This window comes from Nycticebus coucang, chromosome 21 (assembly GCF_027406575.1).
Source record: "Nycticebus coucang isolate mNycCou1 chromosome 21, mNycCou1.pri, whole genome shotgun sequence".
NCBI classification, from domain to species: domain Eukaryota; kingdom Metazoa; phylum Chordata; class Mammalia; order Primates; family Lorisidae; genus Nycticebus; species Nycticebus coucang.
The window spans coordinates 642,325-658,173 of NC_069800.1; the positions used below are offsets into that span (position 1 = coordinate 642,325).

At 45.4% G+C, this 15,849-nt stretch overlaps 1 pseudogene; it reads right to left on the reverse strand.

Moving 5' to 3' along the window:
- Positions 1-2,640: 2,640 nt before the first annotated feature.
- On the reverse strand, positions 2,641-14,486 carry LOC128574158 (fructose-1,6-bisphosphatase 1-like; annotated as a pseudogene).
- Positions 14,487-15,849: the final 1,363 nt, after the last annotated feature.

Genomic DNA, 15,849 nt, shown 5'->3' on the forward strand with positions numbered 1-15,849 from the left:
TGGAGGCTCTAGCAAAGAGTCCTTCCTGGCCTCTTCCAGGAGCTGGTGGCACTACTTGGTTTCCTTGGCTTGTAGCCACATCACTATGGTCTCTCCCTCTTTCTTCATGTCCCCTTCTGCTCTGTGTGTGTCTTATGAGGACGTGTCATTGGATTTAGGACCCACCCTAACCTAGGTAATCTAGAATGATTTCATCTCTACTCCCTACAGCAGTTATATCTACAAAGATCCCTTTTCCAAATCATGTCACATTCATAGGCCCCAGGGACCTGGATGTGGACATGTCCTTTCAGGGGATACCATTCAACCCCCTATGGGCATCTTGAAATTATTCCAAATTCTGAAGGTAAGGACCAGGGCCCAGTCACTCTGGACACTTGGATGCCGATGGTGCTTAAATGAAGGCATGAGCTGTGCCTCCCTTGCACATGGGTCAGAGCCAGGGCTGCTGGTCTCTTCAAGTCACACTGGAAGGGCACCCAGCAGCAACACACTACTGGGGAGAAACTCCTCTGCTTCCTGGCTTTGAAATACTTAGAATTTGGGCTGGGCACAGTGACTCATGCCTGTAATCCTAGAACTCTGGGAGACCGAGATCAGTGGATTGCTTGAGCTCAGAGTTCAAGACCAGCCTGAACAAGAGCAAAAACTGTCTTTACTAAAATAGAAAAACTAGCCGGGCATCATGGTGGGCACCGGTAGTCCCAGCTACTCATAAAGCTGAGGCAAGAGGGTCACTTGAGTCCAGTGAGTTTGAGGTTGCTGTGAGCTGTGACACCATGGCACTTTACCAAGGGTGACAAAATGAGACACTGTCTCAAAAAAAAAATCCACAAAATACTTAGAATTTGATTTGAAGCTCTTCTGCAGACTTCCAAGTTCTTAACTTGAAAGGTGAGGAGTATGGAGCCCCTAAGAGCAAAAAACACACCTGCAAGTGGGGGAGATGAGCATGGTGCTGCTTCACAAATCCAGCTCATAGTGGTGATGAAAAACTAACAAAATTCCACCAGCCAACCCTGGCTTGGCCAGAGCACACTGCTCTCCTCTGTGATTTGATCCAAAGTAGGAAGGGCCTCCCACCTTTTAGGAGCAGTGTGACAATGTCAGGCCCCCATTCCTGCTTCATTCCTGCCATCCCACTATGACTCTCAGTGCGTGTGATGCCCTCACTTTCATCTGTCCTCACATTCATCTGTCCATCGGTGGCAGCCAAGACACTCCAAGGTCAAGTCAAACTGAGATTCTAAGGACCATCCAAGGAGAATTGCTGACACTGCTGCTGTTCTCTGGGTCTGTGTGTCTCTCAGAGAAAGAGAAAGACTTGCACGCGTCAGAAGAATGCAGACAAGCAGTAGTTGAAAGCACTGTGTTAAATGAACCAACAGCTCAATCCAAAGGCACCACACAGAACACACAAAGGCAGAGGAAATAGGTCTTTGTTATTTTGCCCGGTTTCATCATGGCACCAGAATGGGTGTTATTTTCCCTCCATTGATCTCAGTGATAGGAAAAGGATCCCAGACCCCTGCCATGTCTCTCTCAGCACTTTCAGAGTCCAAGGCCAATTGAGCAACAGGAAGGTTAAGAATCAAAGGGTATGCTGTGAGTCAGAGGACTTTCCAGACAGGGCCTTCCACAGCTGGACTTGGGGAGATACTGGCTTTGGGTCTGATTGGTGGACAAAAGCAGATCCAGTGATCAAGATTAAAGTGTTTCCTTCTGGGAAAACATAGAATGAATGAGGAACATTTGCAGGGAAAGAGGCAGGATTTAGAGACATCTATTTTCAGTTCCCAAGTGGATATACATAGTTAGATACATTTTAAAATCTAGAGCTCATAATAGGCCACATTTTCTATCAATGTCTACGTCTGATATAAAACTTGCCATGATCTTGAACTCTGGTCCACAAAGAACCAGAGTTAGCTAAGGGAGAAACTGTTTATATAGAGAGCTTAGTGAGAAACACACTGGATTGTGACAAATTATTATTTTTTTAAATCCTGTTCTTTTGATGAATCCTTTCCCTTATGGTAACTAGATCTCAAAAATTATTAGGTTTTATGAGTTCAATACAGTGTTGTGCTTTTATAGGAAACTCGCCATTGGGTACCAATGTAAACCTTCATTTGTGACTCAGATGGTTATGCACAGGGGCCATGGCTGAGCTACTAGCGCTCCCGTTTCTAGGGGGACACCGACAGCCTGGGCAGGTTAGCTCTGCCCAGCAAGACTGGAATGGGACAACAAGTGAGAGAAGCAACACATTAGCTCAGGATCACATGGCCTCGAGTCAAACCACAGCTCTGTGAGGGCTGTGCCTGTGGCTAAAGGAGTAGGGTGCCGGCCCCATATGCAGAGGTGGTGTGTTCAAATCCAGCCCCAGCCAAAAACTGCAAAAAAAAAAAAAAACAGAGCTCTGCCAGTCGTTGACTGGAGGCCTGGAGCCCATTGCTTCTCCTCTTGGTCCCCCGTCTCATCATCTAGAAAATGGGTTCTTCACAGTATCTAATCCATAAGATTGTTGTGAGGATCACACAAGCTACCAAAGGTTAGATACGTGAGCTGTTATCATCACCATCATCATTTGACACAAAAAATTGAAGACCTTTCCCTAAAAGGAAGAACATGTTTATTTCTCCTCCATCCGCTCAACATACATCTTGCCCACCAGTAACATCACGGAGACAGCATTTTGCTATGTAGCACCAGGCATTACACAGCATTTGAGGGGGAAAGCAGCCACACTTTTTATTTCTGCTGTCTAGGGACGTAGGACGCACCGCCAGAACAGGGGAGCACAATGAGAGACAAAGGTCCATGTGGAAGACACTCCTTCCGGAGTGGGCGCGGCCAGCCCCTCACTTGGCAGAGTGCTGCTTGTAAACCTCCAGGAACTCCTGCACGTCGTCCGGGGACCACGAGATGAATGGCGCCCTCTGGTGGATGTCAGTGGGAAGGATGTCTAGGACAGCCTCCTTCCCAGTGGTAGCCACGCTCCCCGCCTTCTCCCTGATGTAAGGCATGGGGTTACACTCATACAGCAGCCTCAGCTGGAAAACTAGACCAGAGCAGCCGCCTCATACGGGAGGTATTACATAGAGAGGGGATTTGTTCTGTAGCAAAGTAGTGCAGAGCTGGTGGGAGTAACCGATAGTCCCTCTTTCCTACTATGAGGTTGTGAAAGTTCCCTCCCAGCCCAGGTTACATCTGAAAGGAAACGGTTAGCCTGAACCCACAGGCCAGAACCCACAGTAGATTACCTGATGCAAATTCGAGACAGACCACCTGGATGCAGAATGACATTTTGGCAGAACTGATGAGTCCCTTCTCTTTATAACATGGAAACTGGACTTAATGAGTGACTGTGTGTGTGTGTGTGTGTGTGTGTGTGTGTGTGTGTGTGTGTGTGTGTGTGTGTGTGTGTGTTTTGGATGGAGCTTAGGCTATTCTAAAAGCATCAGAAAAATCCATGGTAGTGTCTGGCTGCAGACATCTGGAGAGCAGACTGGCTCCTCCCAACAGTATAATATTGTTTGCAACCCCGTATGAATTCCCTTTACAACTCCCCTAAGGCCCGAGGGCTGGAATTTTGTATGTTATACATCTTGGCAGTTATGTTAAATATTAACTTTTTATCGTTATGCATTTTCATGCAGCCTGCCTACTGAGCGACATTGCAGGTGTTTCCTAACTCTATTTTCATGTAGGTGTCATGGCCAGATTGGAAAATCTGGGGGGAATAAAGGAGGAGCCTTAATATGTGTGTTCAGGAACAGTTTTTGGAGGCATTGAGAAAAGTACTGTAAGGCAGGCTAATCTGATAGGCTGGGGTGTGTGAGGTGCTGCGGCAGAAATGGCATTCTAGGTAGATAAGGGTGCCTTCAGCAGACTGCACCCCATTCACAGCAAACAGCTCTCACTACATCCAAATATATAGAAGTCTAACTATCTTTTTTTTTTTTTTTTTTTAATTTTTTTATTAAATCATAAGTGTATACAATGATATGATTATGGGGCATCATACACTCACTTCATAAACCATTTGACACATTTTTATCACAGTGGTTAACTTAGCCTTTCCGGCGTTATCTCAGTTACTGTGCCAAAACATTTATATTCTACATTTACCAAGTTTCGCAAATACCCCTGTAATATGCACCACAGGTGTGATCCCACCGATTCCCCTCCCTCTACCCACCCCCCCCTTTCCCACTTCCCCCTATTGTTAAGTTGTAGTTGGGTTATAGCTTTCATGTGAGAGTCCCAAATTAGTTTCATAGTAGGGCTGTGTACATTGGATATTTTTTCTTCCATTCTTGGGATACTTTACTAAGAAGAATATGTTCCAGCTCCATCCATGTAAACATGAAAGAGGTAAAGTCTCCATCTTTCTTTAAGGCTGCATAGTATTCCATGGTATACATATACCACAATTTATTAATCCATTCGTGGATCGATGGGCACTTCGGCTTTTTCCATGACTTAGCAATTATGAATTGGGCTGCAATAAACATTCTGGTACAAATATCTTTGTTATGTTGTGATTTTTGGTCTTCTGGGTATATGCCCAGCAGAGGAATTACAGGATTGAATGGCAGATCTATTTTTAGATCTCTGAGTGTTCTCCATATATCCCTCCAAAAGGAATGTATTAATTTGCATTCCCACCAGCAGTGCAGAAGTGTTCCCTTTTCTCCGCATCCACGCCAACATCTCTGGTCTTGAGATTTTGTGATATAGGCTAGTCTCATTGGAGTTAGATGATATCTCAAAGTAGTTTTGATTTGCATTTCTCTGATGATTAAAGATGATGAGCATTTTTTCATATGTCTGAAGGCCGTGCGCCTGTCTTCTTCAGAGAAGTTTCTCTTCAAATCCCTTGCCCAGCCTGCGATGGGATCCCTTGTTTTTTTCTTGCTGATGCGTTTGAGTTCTCTGTGGATTCTGGTTATTAAACCTTTGTCAGAGTTATACCCTGCAAATATTTTCTCCCATTCTGAGGGCTGTCTGCTTGCTCTGCTTACTGTGTTCTTAGCTGTGCAGAAGCTTTTTAGTTTGATCAAGTCCCAGTAGTGTATTTTTGAAGCTGCTTCAATTGCCCGGGGGGTTCTCCTCATGAAATACTCACCCAGACCAATTTCTTCAAGGGTTTTCCCTGCATTCTCCTCTAGTATTTTTATAGTTTCATGTCTTAAGTTTAAATCTTTAATCCAATGAGAGTCTATCTTAGTTAATGGTGAAAGGTGTGGGTCTAATTTCAGTCTTCTGCAGGTTGCCAGCCAGTTCACCCAGCACCATTTGTTAAATAGGGAATCTTTTCCCCACTGAATGTTTTTAATTGGCTTGTCAAAAATCAAATAGCGGTAAGTAGCTGGATTCATCTCTTGGTTCTCTATTCTATTCCAGATATCTACTTCTCTGTTTTTGTGCCAATACCATGCTGTTTTGATCACTATCGATTTGTAGTAAAGTCTGAGGTCTGGTAGTGTGATTCCTCCTGTTTTGTTTTTATTTCTGAGTAATGTCTTGGCTATTCGAGGTTTTTTCTGATTCCATATAAAACGAAGTAATGTTTTTTCAAGATCTTTAAAATATGACAGTGGAGCTTTAATAGGGAGTGCGTTGAAAGTATATATTGCTTTGGGTAGTATGGACATTTTGATAATGTTGATTCTTCCTAGCCATGAGCATGGTATGTTTTTCCATTTGTTAACATTTTCAGCTATTTCTTTTCTTAGAGTTTCATAGTTCTCTTTATAGAGATCTTTCATGTCTTTTGTTAGGTAAATTCCCAAATATTTCATCTTCTTTGGCACTACTGTGAATGGGATAGAGTCCTTAACTGCTTTTTCAATTTGACTGTTGTTGGTGTATATAAAGGCTACCGATTTATGAATGTTGATTTTGTAACCTGAGACGCTGCTGTATTCCTTGATCACTTCTAGGAGTTTTGTAGTAGAGTCCCTAGTGTTTTCCAGATACACAATCATATCATCTGCGAAGAGCGAGAGTTTGATCTCTTCTGACCCTATATGGATACCCTTGATCGCCTTTTCTTCCCTAATTGCGGTGGCTAAAACTTCCATTACAATGTTGAAAAGCAATGGAGACAATGGGCAGCCTTGTCTGGTTCCTGATCTGAGTGGAAATGATTCCAATTTAACTCCATTCAATATGATATTGGCTGTGGGTTTGCTGTAGATAGCCTCTATCAGTTTAAGAAAAGTCCCTTCTAGACCAATTTTCTTGAGTGTTCTGATCATGAAGGGATGCTGGATATTATCAAAAGCTTTTTCTGCATCAATTGAGAGAATCATATGGTCTTTGTTTTTTAATTTGTTTATGTGCTGAATTACATTTATAGATTTACGTATATTGAACCAGCCTTGAGACCCTGGGATAAAACCAACTTGGTCATGATGTATAATTTGTTTGATGTGTTGCTGGATTCTGTTTGTTAGGATCTTGTTGAATATTTTTGCATCTATATTCATTAGTGATATTGGTCTATAATTTTCTTTTCTTGTTGGGTCTTTTCCTGGTTTGGGGATCAGGGTGATATTTGCTTCATAGAACGTGTTGGGTAGTCTTCCTTCTTTTTCTACATTTTGGAACAGGTTGAGTAATATAGGTACTAATTCCTCTTTAAAGGTTTGGTAGAATTCTGACGTGAAACCATCTGGTCCCGGGCTTTTCTTTTTAGGGAGGTTTTGTATAGTTGATGCTATTTCTGAACTTGTTATGGGTCTGTTCAACATTTCCACTTGATTCTGGTTAAGTCTTGGAAGGTGGCGTGCTTCCAAGTATCGGTCTATTTCCTTCAGATTTTCATATTTCTGAGAATAAAGTTTCTTGTAATATTCATTAAGGATTTTTTGGATTTCTGATGAGTCTGTGGTTATTTTGTCTTTGTTGTTTCTGATTGATGATATTAGAGATTTTACTCTTTTTTTCCTGATTAGGTTGGCCAGAGGTTTATCTATTTTATTGACCTTTTCAAAAAACCAGCTTTTTGATTTATTGATCTGTTGTATTATTCTTTTGTTTTCAATTTCATTTAATTCTGCTCTAATTTTGGTTATTTCTTTTCTTCTACTGGGTTTGGGGTTGGAATGTTCTTCCTTTTCCAGTTGCGTGAGATGTCCCATTAAGTTGTTAACTTCCTCTCTTTCCGTTCTCTTGAGGAAGGCTTGCAGTGCTATAAATTTCCCTCTTAGAACTGCCTTTGCAGTGTCCCAGAGGTTCTGATAGCTTGTGTCTTCATTGTCATTTTGTTCCAAAAAATTGGTGATTTCTTTCTTAATCTCATCTCTGACCCAGCTATCATTCAGCATAAGGTTATTTAACTTCCATGTTTTTGTATGGGTATGCAGATTCCTGTTGTTACTCAATTCAAGTTTTATTCCATGATGGTCCGAGAAGATGCATGGAATAATTTCTATTCCTTTAAATTGACTGAGGTTAGACTTGTGACCTAAAATGTGATCAATTTTGGAGTAAGTTCCGTGGGCTGATGAGAAGTATGTGTATTCAGTTTTGTTGGGATGAAATGTTCTGTAGATGTCTGCTAAATCTAAATACTGGATGGTTAGGTTTAAATCTAAGATTTCTTTGCTCAGCTTCTTTCTGGAGGATCGATCCAACACTGCCAAGGGAGTGTTGAAATCTCCAACGATTATGGAGCTGGAGGAAATCAAGTTACTCATGTCTGTTAGAGTTTCTCTTATAAATTGAGGTGCATTCTGGTTGGGTGCATAGATATTAATAATTGAGATCTCGTCATATTGAGTATTACCCTTAACAAATATGAAGTGACCATTCTTGTCCTTCCTTACTTTTGATGGTTTAAAGCCTACTGTATCTGCAAATAAAATTGCAACACCTGCTTTTTTCTGATTACCATTTGCCTGAAATATGGATGACCATCCTTTCACCCTGAGTCTGTATTTGTCTTTTAAGTTACGATGTGACTCTTGTATGCAACAAATATCTGGCTTAAGTTTTTGTATCCAGTCAGCTAACCTATGCCTCTTTAGAGGACAGTTTAAGCCATTCACATTGATGGAGAGTAAGGATAAGTCTGGTGGAATTTTGGGTATCGAGTTTTTCAAAGGTCCAGTGGACATTTTTAATCCTTTCGCCAGTGTGGAAGTTGGAGTTTGATCCGAAGTTTCTGAGTGAGTTTACTTTTGTGGTATAGGATTGGGTTGGTCATTGTGGAGGATAGGTCTGAGAACATCCTGAAGAGCTGGTTTACTTATGGCAAATTTTTTCAACATATGAATGTCATTGAAGTATTTAATTTCTCCATCATAGATGAAACTCAGTTTAGCTGGATACAAGATCCTGGGTTGAAAGTTTTTTTGCTTTAGGAGATTAAAAGTTGATGACCAGCCTCTTCTTGCTTGAAAAGTTTCAGCAGAGAGATCTGCAGTTATTCTAATATTCTTACCTTTGTACGTTATAGTTTTCTTTCGCCGGGCTGCTTTGAGAATCTTCTCTTTCATGTTAACTTTAGTGAAGCTAATTATGATATGTCTGGGAGATGGCTTTTTGGGGTTGAATCGTGCTGGGGTTCTGAAGCTGTCTGCTATCTGAATTTCAGATTCTCTAGGCATGTCTGGAAAATTTTCTTTCATAATTTCATGTAGAAGGGCCTCTGTGCCCTTGGCTGCCACATCATCAGCCTCCGAAATTCCTATAACCCTTATGTTATGTTTTTTCGAATTATCTGAGAGCTCTCTGAGTGAGTGATCCGTTTTTGCTCTCCATTTCTCTTCCTCTTTGAGAGATTGGGAGCGTTCGAAGACTTTATCTTCAATGTCAGAAATCCTTTCTTCTGCTTGCTCCATTCTGTTACTGAGGGATTCTACTGTATTTTTCATATCTTTGAGGGCTGTAAGTTCTTGTTTCAGTGTGTCTAAGTCTTTGGTGGTTTTGTCTTTAAATTCGTTAAATTCTTGAGACAACTTTTGAATTTCTCCTCGAATTCCTAATTCCATTTTATTAATCTTGTCTGCAAACCAAATTCTGAATTCGACTTCTGACATCTCAGCCAGTTGTTTATGAATGGGATCTTCAATCACATCTGCCGTATCTTTTCTTGGGGGGGTTGATCTATTCTGGTTATTCATGTTACCAGAGTTTTTCCGCTGATTCCGCCCCATGGTTTACTCCCTTTGGTTTTTCCCCTGGGGTTTTATCGAGGGCCCGTACAGTGTTGTGGCCTGAGAAACTGGGGCCCTGTCTGGTGTGGTGGAGCAAAGTGGTTCTGTTTTGTTTTCAGCTGGTTTCTGTTCGATCCTATTGCAACTTCTACTCTGGCTTGAAGTCTCAGCTGTGTGAAAAAATCAGCAATTAAGTCACCCCGCCTGCCCACCTCTGGCCCCAGTTGGAAAAGGAGAATCAAACCTTCCTACAATCGCACACCCAGGGCACCACCTGAAAAGTCCTCAGTCTATTAGCCCAGTTCAAAAGGTCCGAATCAACTGTCTCAATCGGCACTTGTCTCAGGTGGAAGGGTTCAAGAGGTCTCTGGGAACTGGATCACAGGGGCCTGGTGACTCCTCTGAGACAGCTCACCCCAGTGCAGCGTGGAGTCAGGAGGAGCCACCCCGCAAACAGAGCAGTCTGGGAAGGTTGACGTCTCCTTCCCCACTTTGCCCCTCCGTCGGACCCAGTCACTGGTATCTCTGCAGATGGCTAACCCAGTTGCCTGCAGTGAACAGACACTCCAGGGGTTTGCACCTGCCTGAATCGCGAGGAAGTCTGCCAGGCCCCCGCAGACTGCCGCTATCTAGCAGGAGGAGATGGGGCCTGACATCTTTGAGTGTTTGATGCAGGTGATGGGAAGGAGGTGTTCACTCAGGCTTAGCCCCGTCCCTGATGGATGCTGCTAACAGAACAGAACAGAACAGACAACTTTGTGAGGTTCTGTCTCTGTTCCTGTCATCGCCTACAGGAGACGGGCTGTTTTGAGTTCAAACGTCTTTGCTGCTGGAGAATTGCGTCTGAACACCTCTCTGGGTCGGCCCCGCCCTGGAGGCTTCCGGGTTTGTGAGCCGTGACACCGGTGGCCTCCTCTGGTTGTCCAGGGAGACAGGGGGTGTGGCCTCAGAATATCCAGAAGTGAGCGTTCTGCCGTTAAAGAAAAAACGGCTGTTGATCTACCTCCAGGGAACTGCTGCTCTGGTGTGGGCACTCAGGCGACCCTTTTCTCCTCTGTCCCGCGCACCAGAGTCAGCACTGAGCGGCTGCAGTTTGTGCTGGGTCCACACCCCTTAAGAGATCCCCCAAGAATCAGAACTCTTGGGGGATGGGCCCCCAGACCCGGATTGGGAGTGGGGCGGGGGGAAGCTAGAGTTTCATTCAGTTTCACGCAATACTACGGTCCGGGGAGGGCTCCTGCACTGCACCGCAGGGAAGTGCCGCCAAGGCTTGATTTCCCCTCAGCGGAGTGCCCTCTCCTCGCTCACGTATCCCAGAGTCAGCGCTGACCTGACGCAGCTCAGGCACTGTGCACTCCCCTCGAGAAATCACCCAAGGAGCCGAACTCCTGGGGGATTGGCCCTCAGACCCCGAGTGAGAGTAGGGGTTCTCAGCTCTCAGCGGGGAGGCCAGAGTCTTATTCAGTCTTGGGCCCCGTATGCCCGGGGAGAGTTGGTGCACTGCACCGCAGGGAAGTGCCGCGAGGCGTGACTCCCCCTCAGCCCGGTGCCCTCTCCTCACTCGCGGGCCTCAGAGTCAATGCTACCAGTCGCAACTCGGGGACTGTCCACTCCCCTTGAGAAATCACCCAAGGATCCGAAGTCCTGGGGGACAGGCCTCCAGACCTCAGTGGGCGGGAGGGGAGCGCCGGGGATTCAGGGTTGCCGGCTAAGGATTCCCAAAGTTTTATTCAGCCCTATGTCCGGCAGGAGAACGCCACGGCACCCCAGTAGGGGAGGTAGGTCCAGTTTTTAGAAGGTCTTTCCCGTGGAGTGTAGTGGGAGGGCCTTTAATTTCTGCCCGCTTGTTAAATTGTGGGGCTCCAGAGCCGGTCTCATGGGGGAGGGGGACTCCCGTCCGCTTGGTGGTGGATTTTGTACCTTTTGTTTGCGTCCTTGTGATCACAACTTGCCTCAGCGGTGTTGATGTGCGTTCTTCAGCCTTCTCTCTTGGTGAGGCTCAAGTCCACCAGGATACTTACTAAATTCCTGTCCCTTAACTCTCCTTCTGGATGGGAGCCTTTGTTGAAAGCTGGCTTCAGTCCGCCATCTTGTCTCCCTCCCGCCGAAGTCTAACTATCTTAAGGAGAGTATGGGACTGTGTTTGTCAGCTCTTGCCACTTTTTCTTGGCAGAAGAAAATCCAAATGATAAAGTAATCAGACGAATGATTGAATGGCAATGAGGAATTTGCTTCTCTCATGTTTAAAAAAAAAAAAAAGCAAAGGTGAAAATAAACTAGACACTGTATGGAGGGGGCACACTGCCACCCTGGGGGAAGGAAAGCAGGTGCTTCTTACCCAGTGTGAGACAGCACAGCCCACCCTGGGGACCCTGTGAGCTTTGGGGCTATGTGGTCAGTGGTAACAGCTCACCTGAAAGCTATAGGTTTACCCAAAGATTCGTTACTTCCCTAAAAGGTAGCATTTCCCAAGTAGCAAATATCAGCTCATTAGTCATTTCTATTTTATGCTTTTTGAAAGCAACCAAAGAAGACTCCTATTTGGGATACGTATTGGACTTGCTGCCTTGGAAATGAGCCTGGGCTGTTTCATTTCCCTTTATGAATAGAATTCACCTTGCCCAAGCCAAACCACATACCCACTGGAAACTCTCTGGATGCTTAGTCTCCCTCCTGAGCATTAATTCTCTTTCCCAAAACACTGGAAGGTCTCTCCAGGAGACCGTTTTTATGTTTAGTTAGTATCGCGTGGCTTTACTTGTAATCTAGAAAAGAGTATATCACCGACATCCTTAGCAACTTACTAGAGGATAACAGCTACCATAACCTTTCTATCTTCCTAAATCAAATCCCTCAGGCTGGAAATGCAATCTACTGCTTGTAAGTCACTCTCCAGGGCATGTGCTTACCTTTCCACTGGGGTTCTTCTTGTTAGCAGGGTACAGAAAGATCCCACCATAGACCAGAGTGCGTTAAACATCAGAACCATGGAGCCCACCATAGGGAACTGAGTTATCCTGCAAGGTTAAGAACAGCAATGACCAGGGTTGTAGAAAATAAAGGAAGTGAGTTCCCTTTGTGTCCCCTGTGTGTGTTTGATTCCACAGCCATTCACTGGGCACCTTCCGATGTGTGAAGCACAAAGTAGAACAATGAAAACAGCTCACAAGAGGTCACATCACCCACAGAAGCCCCAAGGAGAGTGTGGTTGACTCTATCTCTGGGGTCGGGGAAAGCCTCACAAGAATTGTGCCATTTAGTAGCACTGTAAAGGTCAAGAAGGATTTCTGCCAACCTAGGGAGCGGACACTGCTCAAGTCAAGGCTTAGCAACAAGGAGAGGGGAGTGCTGTTGTCACCAGACCTGGCAGAGGAGCCTGCAGGACTAGTGAGAGTGTATGCAGGGTGGGGGAGGGAAAGTTAAAGGAGCTGATTCAGCTGGAGGAAGAGCCTGGGGCCAGCTCTCAGGACTTCCAACACCATGGGAACAACAGGAAAACAGTAGGTGCCTGTGCATTTGAAGAAAGGGTATTACAGGACTTTATCTCAAAAATGCAATCAGTGTAACCTAATTTTTTGTACCTTCAATGAATCCCAAAGAATAAAACAAACAAAAAAAAATTAAACAAAGGGTATGACATCAGCTATTCCCATGCAGAGCCAGCTCTTTAATCAGCCATTTCTCCTCTTTAGAGTCACTAGTTTGTACCCTCCTTAGGCAGATACTAAGATAGACATTCTCATTCCTGAGAAGACTGGTAAAAGCCATCTAGGCCAAGATGGACACATACTGCATGGCTGGTGCCGGGGTGGGAGAACCACACTTTGAACCATCTGGGACCAGGAACCTGTGGAGAGGAAAATGCCTCATTGCTATACACTCATGCATCTGGGTGAGTTTATCATTCAGATTTTATTCTGCCAAGAGAAAGTTGCAAGAGCTGACACAGACTGTCCCATTTTGAGATGTCAGCACAAAAATTTCAGTCCCCAGTGCGGAGATGAGAACTTAATCACAGGCTTGGTGCAGATGAAAATCCAACCGACTTCCATCCCTCTTTTCTTTCACCTCAAAGGTCAATCATGAATCAATAGATTTCCACAAAACTCAAGAAGCCCAAATGAGGTCTAAGGCCCTTAATCCCAGGATCCCTTCTCTCCTCAGAGGACACCTCCTCCCTCCAGAGCTGCCCCTGATGCCAGATGTCCGGACACTGCCTCAGCCCCACCCCAGACCCCTCACTTACTGGGGGTAACTTTTTCTTCTTGACATACTCAGGGAAAGCAGGGTCAAAGTCCTTGGCGTAGCCTTCGTTAAGGCTATAGATGTTACCATTCCTTTTGATCTTCACACCCTTGTCCACCAAATTGAACTCTCTGATGGCCTTCAGAGACACAGAAGGAAGGTCAGGAGATGACCACCTGTCTCCCCCAGGCGTGGACACATGTGCATTTCACTGTTCTAGGCTGGGGAAGTGGCCTCACCTCACCCTCGGTTACAAGTGACTTCTGCCAATTCTCCAAGAATTGCAAATGGGGGAGGGGGAGAGAAAGTGATGAGAACAAGTGACAAGGAAATGGAGGGGGTGAGGGAGAGGATGCTGCAGAAGCCATAGGGTGATTAAAGAGACTTTGACTTTGCAAGTGAGTTCAGTAAATCGAGAAAGAAACCACGCAGAAATAGGGAGTGCGAAACAGCAAAAGCCGCGACAATAAGGCCTGTGTGCCCAGAGCGATGGAGGATGTGACAGCCGGTACGAAAATAGGCTGCGAGTTGGGCCGGACAGCAGGTGGCTGTGGGAGAGAGGACCAGCCTCCAAGTGACACGGGCGCCTAGGGCTGTTCTCAGCTTTACATTTCTATCCTGAGGCAAGGATTCCCCTCTGTGCGTTTCCAAAGAACAAAGAAGAACCCAGAGTTTGGGTCCCAGCACGTTTAGCTTCAGACCTACCCTCAGTGACCAGCAGTTTCCTCGGTGCGCCTCCTCCCCCCACGGAGCCCCAGCGCTCAGCTTGTGTTGTTGGGGTCTGAGTTAGAGGTTTAGATTTGGAAAAAAATGCTACATGACTGCTGCTCGTCTGGATTAAGGACTGTTCTTTGCCATGTCAGTAGATTTCAGAGTCCACGTGTTTTTGCTACAGGGGTGATATGTAAACTTCTGAAATGATGTCTCCCACAGTTCCCGGGTGGACTGGACTAAGGATTCTCGTGGGCCCCTGTGTGTTACTGGTAAGAGGTCCAGCGGGGCTCCGTAGTGTGAGAGCTGAGAGGAAAGGGGGACCCAGCCAAACCTCCCCTGGCCATTTATTCCCATGGCCCAGGCTAGTTCCTGCCCATATGCCAAAACCAGAAAGTAGCCATCTCACAACCAGGGCTGGTGCAGAGCCCGGGGAGCTGTCCAGATGTGCGGTCCCGGTACCCAGACCAAAGTCCCAGGTGTGAAGGAGAGAAGCCCCTGCTTATGGAGCCAAGAAGTAACTGCTCTTGGCATGTTAAAGCCCTGTAGAGACTAAAGCAAGCAGAGGGGTGGTGGTAGTTTCAACAGAAACCATCAGCATGTCCTTGCAGCCCAAAGGAAGTCGAAGTGCTTGGCCTCTCCTGGGAGAGCCTTGCCTCTCCCAGCAGCAGCGAGCAGGGGGTGCCCGTGGGACCCCAGCAGGCCTGCACTGCTCTCCGAGGGAAAAGACCACCAAACACATGGAAACTTACTCCAAGATACCGTCTGCAATTGGCAAACGAGAAGAGATTTCATTTTCCCTACACATTCATCAAGTAAAGGTAGCAGAGAAAGCACCAGAAGAATGTCTGGGGTGGCAGGAAATGCCTGGCGAGGCACAAATCAGCAAACAAAAGAGGTGCCTGAACCTGCGTCCTGGCCTCAGATGAACCTTTGCTCTGGATCTGCCTTCATTTTCCCTAAGGGCGCCCTATTTGGAGACTTTAACTGGTGCTCTGACTCTACCCTGGTTTTATTTATTGAGCGCCCCAGGCTTCCAGGCAGGGGAGCATCCAGCTGGGTAAGAGTGCCTGGGACTAAGGTCGCCTGTGTGCCACCTTTGACCTGCCCCACCTGCTGCTCACACCCAGGCCTTACCAAAGCAGCCCATCACCCACAGGGGTCACACTGGCTGCACCTTGTTCTCAGTTTGTCAGCCAGAAGCACCATATGCATAGGGTGCCACATTAATGCCACCTGACAATACTGCTAAAATATAAAAAAGGGCATAAATCTAATTCATTTCCCCCAAAACATATAATGAAAGTGCCAATGTATTAAAGACTATTCTCTTAAGTCTGTGTGTCAATGGTGGGTTGCTATGAGCTGTGAGGTGACAGTACTCTATTGAGGATGACAAAAAAAAAAAAAAAGGAACTTTTTACTCATGTAAAAGAATCACAAAAGCTACTTCTCTCCTCTCCCACTGCTCATTCCTTCTCCTCATGGTTTTCATCTGGGTGGTTGATTACTTAACTGGTTGGGTTGAGAGTTGAGTCATTTGATTTAGTTTGGTTTGTACTCATCAGTTAGTGCAGTGCAGCTAAATAGACTCACACAAGATCAAAACTTTGAGTTGTTTTCCCTAACCCTAAATTTGCCAATGCACAGTCTTGAAAAAATAAAATTAATGTATGAACCACTTGTCCAAGGGTCATTTCAATAACTATTATCTTTCCCA